The sequence below is a fragment of the Podarcis pityusensis genome (assembly GCF_964106645.2).
Source record: "Podarcis pityusensis genome assembly, chromosome: 6".
In the NCBI taxonomy this organism is placed as follows: Eukaryota; Metazoa; Chordata; class Lepidosauria; order Squamata; family Lacertidae; genus Podarcis; species Podarcis pityusensis.
Window position 1 is genome coordinate 75,164,073 of NC_138030.1, and position 9,959 is coordinate 75,174,031.

Here is a 9,959-nt window from a genome sequence, read left to right on the forward strand (position 1 = left end):
GTCTTGGACTGTCCCTGTTTCTCAATCGGGGGTATGGAGCTTGTGGCCCTCCCAGTGATGTTGAACTAATACTCTCGAAATCCATGCCTGTTGGTCATGCTGGCTGGGACTGACGGGAACTGGATTCCAATACCATTTGGAGGTCCACAGGTTCCCCATCAATGTTCTAAACAGCACAGCAACATCCTGGCCTGCTGCAATGAGGACTTTATTTCAGGGCAGTGGGTGTCTTGGTTTAAACTGCATCAATGGCTGTCATATGGCCACATCCGATGGTATTGCAGTTAAGAAAAGACCCTGATGTTGGGAAAGATGGAGGGCACAAGGAGAAGGGAACGACAGAGGACGAGATGGTTGGACAGTGTTCTCGAAGCTACCAGCATGAGTTTGATCAAACTGCGGGATGCAGTGGAAGACAGGGGTGCCTGGTCTGCTCTGGTCCATGGGGCACGAAGAGTTGGACACGACTAAACGACAACAACAAATGAAAAAGTGTGATCTCAGATGGAAGCCCTGTTAAATTCAATGCAGCTTATTCATGGGCTACAGGATTGCAGCCTAAACATGAATTTGGAAAGAAGTTTCATCACCCTCTGTCCCTGTTCCATTTTCCCACAGAGATGAAGCTGTAAAGGATTTTTATGGCTGCCTAAACAAAGAGCAACAGCCCCGCTCACTCCAGCCTCTACAGCGATCCTGGAGGTTTGTGAGTTGTTATCTGCTTTGCATCCTCACTCTGCACAAAAGAGGGACCGGATTTCATTTCTGCCACTTACCGATGCGCCGTGTTTGTTAAACAGTTCAGTGGAGGCGTTGAACTGTTGGGGGCACTCCGTCCAGCCAGACTTTGCGACTGCAGCAAATCTTTAATCGTTGCTTGGCGCTTTACTGCCTGAAGGATGGTTCTAAGAGAAAGACAGACAGCAAGAACGGTGACACAGACGCGACGTTTGGGAACATAAGCATGACTCTGAGGCCATCAACTTCTCATGTAACGAGAGTGGACAGAATTCATTCTGCTTAACTGCTAAAATCAAACCCCTTTTTTCATTAGTGGCACACACAAGGCCACCTTATAGCGAATCAGGCCATTGGTCTATCTAGCTCAGCATAGCTCAGTGTTGTCTACATTGATTAATAGTACCTCACCAGGGTTTTAGGCAGGAGACTTCTCCTACCTGTGAACACCAGGGATTGAACCTGAGGATTTTTACCACTGAGCAACAGCCTTTTCCCTATTTGCATTTATACCCAGCATTACATCACCAGGTTATTATGGACCCAGTAATACAAAGGCAGGAAAGAGACCAGTTCCCCCATGTAATTTGGATCTGAGCGTTGAGACACACTAAAAAAGATACGAAATTCCTAGACTGCTTGCAAAGTTCAGCAATATTACGCCTGTGCATACAACCTTCTCCCTGGGATACAGAGAAGGAAAAGGAAGAGATTTCCTCCACCTCCCCTGCTCCCCTTGTGAATGGGTTTTCAGGGCTGAGTCCCTGTGTTGTGCTTGCTGTTAGGAAGTGGGCTATTTGGCAAAGAAAAGGGTGGGAAATATTGTGGTTGCTTCATTTTCCTGCACAAGAGGGCAGCGTTTCCTTAAATCCGGGGAACATGGCACTTTGGAAGAGCTTTTGCCGGTTTACAATAACATGGCAGACATGTGATATCTTACTAATTATTTGTATTTTCTAATTGTCTCGGCCGCAAGTAATTTAATGCATGAAATAAGCTCCTGCCCGGCTTAGCGGCTATCTGGAGAAAGTACAGTTACCAGAAGATGTCAGGAATCCCGATGCCGGCTGACTCCCTTCTTGTGTGCCCAAGGATTTATGGCGTGGGCTGCAAGTCAACTGTTTATATTGCTAGTGACATTTTATCTCCAGTGTTACATAAATGTTTGAATACCTGATGCCTCTCTGCTCCAGAGCTGTCTTTCACTAACTGAGGCAAGGAGGAAACTGTAGGTTATGATAGGCTACATGTTGTAAAGTCACTAAACCCCAAGAGAAGCTGTTCTAATTCGTAGCTCTAACTTTATCCTGGTTATCTGGTGGGGTGGGGAATCGAAATCTTACAGCGAGAAATGAGGGGCATTAAAAACTAACTTGTTTGCCACAGCGGAAAAGCGCTCTGGATTTTACACTCTCCTTATTTGTATGTGGAAGAATGAATGATCACGATAAACAAAATAAATACCATTCCGTCTGCCTTGCAGGCTGGTCACAACAACATCCTAATGACTGTCCCTTGAGGGGAACAGAACCGTTTTTGTGGGGCACAAATGAAACCGCCGAAATGTTTTCAGTTTCCAGGATTTAAAAATTGTACTGACAAATACAGTCGTACCTCGTTTTCTGCTGTGGCAAACAAGTTAGAATCTGTTCCAGAGCCCCAGCCACTAGCCGAAAAGGATGCAGGGCAAAGTGCTGTGTCTGCACACGTGTGTGGAGTGGTTTGCGCTTCTGCGCATGTGTGAGTGGCAAACCCGGAAGTAATCCGTTCCAGTACTTCCAGGTTTGCCGTGGACGTTCCCCAGAATGGACGCTAGACAAGGCGGACGTTCGCGGAGGTATTACTGTAGTTCACAAATGGCACTTGAGCTGCTGCTACACAAAAGAAAGGATCCATCCCTTGTTAATGAAGTTTCTATAAGTAACCTGCAGTGCAAGCTGGACCATGTTTACACAGAGGGAAGTCCCATACAGTGCATTGAGCTCAATGAAATTACTTTTTAGGAAGTGTGTTTAGAATCGTGCTGTTTATTGCGTAGACAGGTTCACATGTGTAGACTTTTTTTTGCACGCCCTCCAAGTGCCCTGAATTTCCTGTGACATCACAAATGCACAAGAGCTCATCCCAGCATCCGATTGGATCTAGGAATGTCCCCTTTCCCCCCTCCAGCACCACTGCAGGAACTGACTGCCCAGCCTATCAGCTGTGAGGGAGGGCAGAGGAGACCCCATTCTGCTCTTTACATCCAGACAATCATCCCAGGACAAGTCAGAGTGGTTTAAAGAGTTTTGCCCTCATTCCTGTTTTTGCCACTCTAGGACGTATATAAAAAAATAAATAAAATGTCCAGTAGCACCTTAAAGACCAACTGTTTGTTTTTGGTATAAACTTTCGTGTGCATGCACACTTCTTCAGATACCAGTTAGCTGAAGAAGTGTGCATGCACACAAAAGCTTATACCAAGAACAAACTTAGTTGGTCTCTAAGGTGCTACTGACCAGCTCTCTGTTGTGTTTTTGTTTTGCATCCCAGAAGCACCAACAGAGCAGGGGAACTAGGAAATGTGCCTGACAAGTGAGACTGGTGCCAGGTTCTGGGGAGAGATCATGTCGGGACAGGACATGTCATGTCATGATAATGTCAGGTCATGACAGGTCAGGTCGGGTCATGTCATAACAGGGCAGGTCATGTCATATCATATCATATCATGACATGACAAGACAAGACAAGTCATTTTTTTTATCGCGAGACAGGCGATTCTTTACCAAGCAGCATTCTGTGGGAAACCTGCTTGCTCTTTGGTCTGATTCAGAAGTAAACTGCAGTTTCCCTGGGGGAAAGCAGTGGGACAATGGAGGTGTTGCCAAGCCCTTTCTTGCGCTTCTTCTGTCATTTCCAGTGGAAGGGAAATTCTTGCAGGTGGGAAAACCCACAGGAATCTCCCCTGCTGGCAAGAGCCTGGAAGAGCTTAGGATATGGTGGCTGAACCCCCTTTGGATCACAGCCTAATTGGTGGAAAGGCACATTAATCAACTCCAAAAAAAGCTCCCTTTACTAGGTGAACAACCCAACTTCAGTCCCTGAAATAAACAAAAGCCATTTGCTGCAGAGGTAGTATGTAGGCAGACTGTTTTCTTTTCCACCAATCACCACCACAAGCAGTCACATGCCATGAATAATGCTGTACCATGTCAGTCATTACAGCCCCCCAAATTAAAACCTGACCCTCCCCCATCAAATAGTTCTTTGAAGGCCACGTTCCTCTTGTGCACTTGTTTTCCGACCAAGAAAATGCAAGCCTGTGTCAGTCCTTTTCTCGTAACATTTATTCCCGCTGTTTCCTACACTTAATCCTTCCGTGCTTCCCAGGTTGAAATCCTTCGTCCCTCCCTCCTGTTGCTCCCAATAGCAATTCACTGAAGCTGTGTACACTTTGCCAAGAACAAGCAATAACGGGTCTCACCAATTCGTCTCTTCTTTGTAATTAAAAATGTTGCTTGAGAGCCCAGAGACAAACGAGAAGACACCTCTCAAGTCACAAGGAACAACGCAACAGAGCGAACGAGGCCATTTCCAGAAACAACATTATTTCACACAATTCCCTCTCTACCCAGCCCCAATAAATAGGCATTCATTTCTCATTGGTTGTGGTTCTCCTTGACTCCGTTTGGGAACTGGCTCAATCATTAAAGGGTTTCCTGTAGGCTTTTGGACTAAAGCATATCTGTTTCATGGAGTTGTCTCCTGGTTTGTGCTTTTGGTCCAACCACTTTGCAGAGGCAGCAAATCTACGAGATTCCTGGCCAGGTCTGCCCCACTCCTGGAACACAGTGCTTAAGGGCTTTCGAGAAATCTCGAGAGATCTGCCTGCTGCTCAGCAACCAGTGGTAGGCAGATCTGCCAGTCGTGTTGAGTGGAAGGAAACCTCTGTTCAACACACACACAGACACACATCCTGCCTGGTCTAAGGGGACTTTGGATCACTCGGTAAGTAAGAGAAGACTTTATGGGGCAAATGGTCCTTCTTCCGCAATGCAGCTGAGCAAGTTTCTTCATCGAATGTGCCAATCAAACTGGTGACTTCTCACTGAAGTTTTTAAATTACCTTGATGGGATGTCACCAACATTTGAATTACCATGTTCAGTGCATGAAAGCTTTGTTTTTTTGTTTTTACAAAACACCTAAGAGACTTCACCATATGGTGCAAAGAACACCTCTTGAAGATGTGCTTTCTGTAATCCTGATTCACTCCACATATTCTGGTCTTGCCTGGAGATAAGACCGTTTTGGTCTAAAAGAATAAATCCAAACCATAACAGGTGACGAACTGCCTTTGGATCTGCTAGTTGTACTCTTTGGTTATAAAGAAAAGCTAGTGTTAGTTGACGATACTGAAATGATAACCCATTTGTTCATGGCAGCAGCACGTCTGTTGCATTTCTGAAATATTCAAGGCGCAATATTTTATGCCAGGGAAAATGTGACATTGTGATTTGTTGCTGTGCAAAATGCAATTGTGTAAGTGCATGAGAATCTACTGGACTTTTTTTTTTTTTTTTTTGTAACACTATTAATAAAGAGCAACATATATGTTCTCCTTCTCTTCCCTTCCACATATAGACACAATTTGTTTTATCACCCTGCCCCATCTCTCTCTCTCTCTCTCTCTCTCTCTTTTACCCAGAAGCAAACAACAGGAAGGCTACACTCACACATACTCTTTACTGCCTTTTTTTGTATATCTTTATTTTCATTTGATATGTTGTCTAGATGTGTTGATCACACAGATGATCTCTCATTTGACATATATTCTAAACTGTGTTTGTCTACTGCTCCCATGTTTCTGCAGACAGCATACATTTTTCACTGAAATGTACTTGCACGTTCAATTTGGTACGTTCAATCAATTCTGTGATTTTTGCTTAACACACACAGGTGCACATGCTGTCTTACATCGTTTATGAACTCCATGCCCCCACACCGAGTGTGGTTAATGCACACATAGGAAGTGTTGGGTACGTAATAATCCTTCGCTGTTCGAAACTCCAGAAGTGTGCCTATTTAATGTGAATGGTTTGCTTGACATACATTATTCTTGCAAACAGCTACAGTCTCAAGATGGACATTATCAGCCGCTGATCATCATCTTTACAACAGAGAAATATAGTACTCCTGGCACTCCCACACAGTGTGTGGTCTCTTCAAGACTGAAAATACTGGGCATTTCTCAGTAAATGAAACAGTAACACTGGAACACGGATTGCATAGCTGAGGATGCCATCATCGTGCAGACACAATAGATTGTGACTGCAACCCTGTGCCCATTTACTCAGGAGTCAGTGCCACTGAACTCAATAGGACTTACTTTTGAGTAGACATGTACAGGATTGTGCCACAAAAAGTATGCCTGTTTATTCAGCTTATTTCCTACACGTTTTTAACCAATTCTTCCAAAATATTCCAAAAGAAAGTGCCTGGTTTGAAGAAAAGGTTCACGTAGATTCACCTCACAGGTTAACCTCTGAGACTGATCCATAGTATTGATTTATAAGCATAGTTATCCAAAAGAAGATACACTACCTACAACCGAGACCACGCCCAGGTAGGCATGAAGGTAAACCTGCCCAATTCTCATTTTACAAAACAATGCAGTTCTCTAGCCAAGTAATGTGTGCCAAAAAGCCACTTCCGATCTTGGGAGGAGGTGGTGTTGCGGGCTTCATGCCCCCAACACTCGCATGCAGGCTGGCTCCCAACCCCACATGATCAGGAGAATCCTCTGCCGCATCATCCCCCTGGCCAGCCAATCGGCTGGCTCAGGGGGTGTGGCTTGCCGCATTTAAGGCAAGCGCGGCAGAGGAGCGTCCTCTTTGCCGCCGATCAGCTGGGGAATTTGGTTGGGGATCCCCCTGCTGGTGTTAACCCTTCCAGGCCTTCAGGCAGACAGACTGAAGCTGGATAAGTCAATTTGGACCAATGCCTAAGCCAATACCGCTCATCACCTGTAACCAATAAAGTTGTGGCCAATTTTAGCCCATTAACCTAAATAACTGTGTCTTGTGTCTTTATTTCTACTGGTGGGAGGCGGGAATTTGCCACGCAATGCATATACTAGGGCAAAGTGTGCATAAAAATGCATAGGTTGATGAAAATACCGCATTAAAAAGCATTATCGTAGGCGAAATTGTTTTCCAAAAAAAAAGTGCATCAGGCAAAATAGTGTATTTTAGGAGAAATTCACACTTAAATGTTCATGAGGGCTTTAAAAAAAACTCAATCAGATATGGAAATGTCTAGAACTGAATTTAATAGAGGAGGGGACTGAGAGAAACCCAAATTAACAGTTTGGTCTATCTCTATTCCTAGATAAATGTGCTCAGGATTGCAGTCTAAGGTTGCAATGAGGAATAAGACCCATTCAATTCACAGCAACTTGCTTCTGAGTGAAAATGCACAGACTTGCAGTCTCAGAGTAACAATGAGTTTGGTGGAAGAGCTAATTAGGTGTTTTAAGTTTTTGTTGTTAAAATCAATGAGATTTAAGTCTGGCTGGATTATGCTCTCTCTCTTTTGCATCCCCAGAGATAATCTCTATTCGTGTCCTGGAAAAAATATATAGTCAAATTGTGTATTTGGTGAGTTCACCAAGTGTTAGTGTTTACAGATGGCCTAACTTGGCAATCACATACATTCTGGGAGTTAGAAATCTGGCGGGAGTTAATACACTGCCAAAAGTAAAGTGTGACAATTACAACTCAGCTCCATGCTACAGCGACTCATAACTTAGCGCTATTAAAAACTCCATGAGGTGCCCCAATGTACCAACATCAGGTACTTGCCTAATTACATTTGCAAAGTCAAACAACACAAAGTGACAGAGACATTTTGTTTCTTCCATGCAGGGGCTGGAACATGCGTGGCATGTTGATCTGAAAGCCACACCAAAAACAGGGCATACAAAAGCTAGGAAAACAGACAGCCTCTGCTAAATACATTCAGCACCCAAACTTCTGGTTTAACTACGTGATATGGCCCTGGTCCAAATATACATAACCCCAGTTACGTAGATACTCTGACACTCAAACAACACTTTGGTGAGCAGAAGAAAGCAGAGATTTGCAAGATATAATCTAGCCCCTTGCTTTCAGTTTGGAGGAGAAGAGCAGTATTTTGAGAATAAATGCACACATTCCATTGATTTAATTTATTGATTAAATTTGTATACCACCCTTCATCTGACAATGCCAGGGCAGTTCACAGCATAAAATTAGCCATAGGTAATTACAAGCAGAAAGTGGCAGAAAGTGAGGAGGAATTAAAGAACCTCTTATTGAGGGTGAAAGAGGAGAGCGCAAAATATGGTCTGAAGCTCAACATGAAAAAAACGAAGATCATGGCCACTGGTCCCATCACCTCCTGGCAAATAGAAGGGGCAGTGAGAGATTTTACTTTCTTGGGCTCCATGATCACTGCAGATGGTGACAGCAGCCACAAAATTAAAAGACGCCTGCTTCTTGGGAGAAAAGCAATGACAAACCTAGACAGCATCTTAAAAAGTAGAGACATCACCTTGCCAGCAAAGGTCCGTATAGTAAAAGCTATGGTTTTCGCAGTAGTGATGTATGGAAGTGAGAGCTGGACCATAAAGAAAGCTGATCGCCGAAGAATTGATGCTTTTGAATTATGGTGCTGGAGGAGACTCTTGAGAGTCCCATGGACTGCAAGAAGATCAAACCTATCCATTCTGAAGGAAATCAGTCCTTAGTGCTCACTGGAAGGACAGATCGTGAAGCTGAGACTCCAATACTTTGGCCACCTCATGAGAAGAGAAGACTCCCTGGAAAAGACCCTGATGTTGGGAAAGGATCTGGGAAAGGGCACAAGGAGAAGGGGACGATAGAGGACAAGATGGTTGGATAGTGTTCTCAAAGCTACCAGCATGAGTTTGACCAAACTGTGGAAGGCAGTGGAAGACAGAAGTGCCTGGCGTGCTCTGGTCCATGGGGTCATGAAGAGTCGGACATGACTAAACGACTAAACAACAATTACAAACATACAATCTAGAACAGCTATTGTCAATGTTTTCAGTTCCAGGACCCTTTTCAGACCTTCCAAGTGTCCATATTTTCCAGGGACAGTCTTGGATGTACAGAAGGCACCCTGGTTTCTGATTTGATCCTGGAATGTCCCACTTTTCCTTAGGACGTCCCTATTTTCAGCAGAGAAATGTTGGAGGGTAATAATAATAATAATAATAATAATAATAATAATAGGGTGTCCCTATTTTCATCAGAGAAATGTTGGATGGTATGCCATTTCTTAATCTGTTATCATATATTTGCATGGTGGAAGTGCTCCTGTTGCGATCCACCTTGTATCAGGTCATGACCCACTAGTGGACCACAACCCATTAGTTCAAGACCAGTGATCTAGAACCTGTTAAAATAAAGCTGAATACCCACTCCAAGTGTATAAGTCCTATTATCAGATTAAGGATGGTGAGCTGCCGTGGAAGTTTATTGTACAGTGGTACCTCGGGTTACATACGCTTCAGGTTACAGACGCCGATAACCTAGAAATATTACCTCAGGTTAAGAACTTTGCTTCAGGATGAGAACAGAAATTGTGCAGCAGCAGCATTAGCTAACGTGGTGCTTCAGGTTAAGTACAGTTTCAGGTTAAGAACGGACCTCCAGAACGAATTAACTTCTTAACTCGAGGTACCACTGTATATGAACATAAGAACAGCCTTGCTGGATCAACTGAAGGCCCATCTAGCTTAGTATTCTGTTCTGACAGTGGTCAACCAGAGGCCTACAGATTGTTCATGGGCAGGACATGACCACAACAGCACTGTCCTCAGCAGCTGGTGTAGAGAAGACATACTGGCTCCAGCCATGGAGGCAGAATGCTACTTATAACTCAACTACAGCTCCTCAAGACTTTGTGCTATCAGAAACACTGGATGTAGAAGACAGCGTTTGTTTTAGGAAAGCTTTTTTTCTTGGAGTAGTATCCAGCTCAATGTTACTCAGAGTAGACTGAAATTAGTTGAATCACCTTTGTAGGGCCTGCTCCAGGTAAAACTTAGTTGAATACCACCCTAGGTTTCTTTGCCACAATGCAATATTGTAAGTGGCACCAGAGCCGTCTTTCCTATTGGGCTTACTGGTGCGTTGCACCAGGGCGCTGGCCTCTCAGGGGCGCCCCAGCGAGTGGG

At 44.2% G+C, this 9,959-nt stretch overlaps 1 protein-coding gene across 1 annotated transcript in view; it reads right to left on the reverse strand.

Annotated features, from left to right (window-relative positions):
• LOC308478758 (uncharacterized protein) overlaps positions 1-2,227 on the reverse strand; it is a 38,825-nt gene extending 36,598 nt beyond the window's left edge. The window contains exon 1 of the mRNA XM_081008883.1: positions 777-2,227. The gene's annotated coding sequence lies outside the window, so the exon portion shown is untranslated. The remainder of the gene's footprint in view (positions 1-776) is intronic.
• Positions 2,228-9,959: the final 7,732 nt, after the last annotated feature.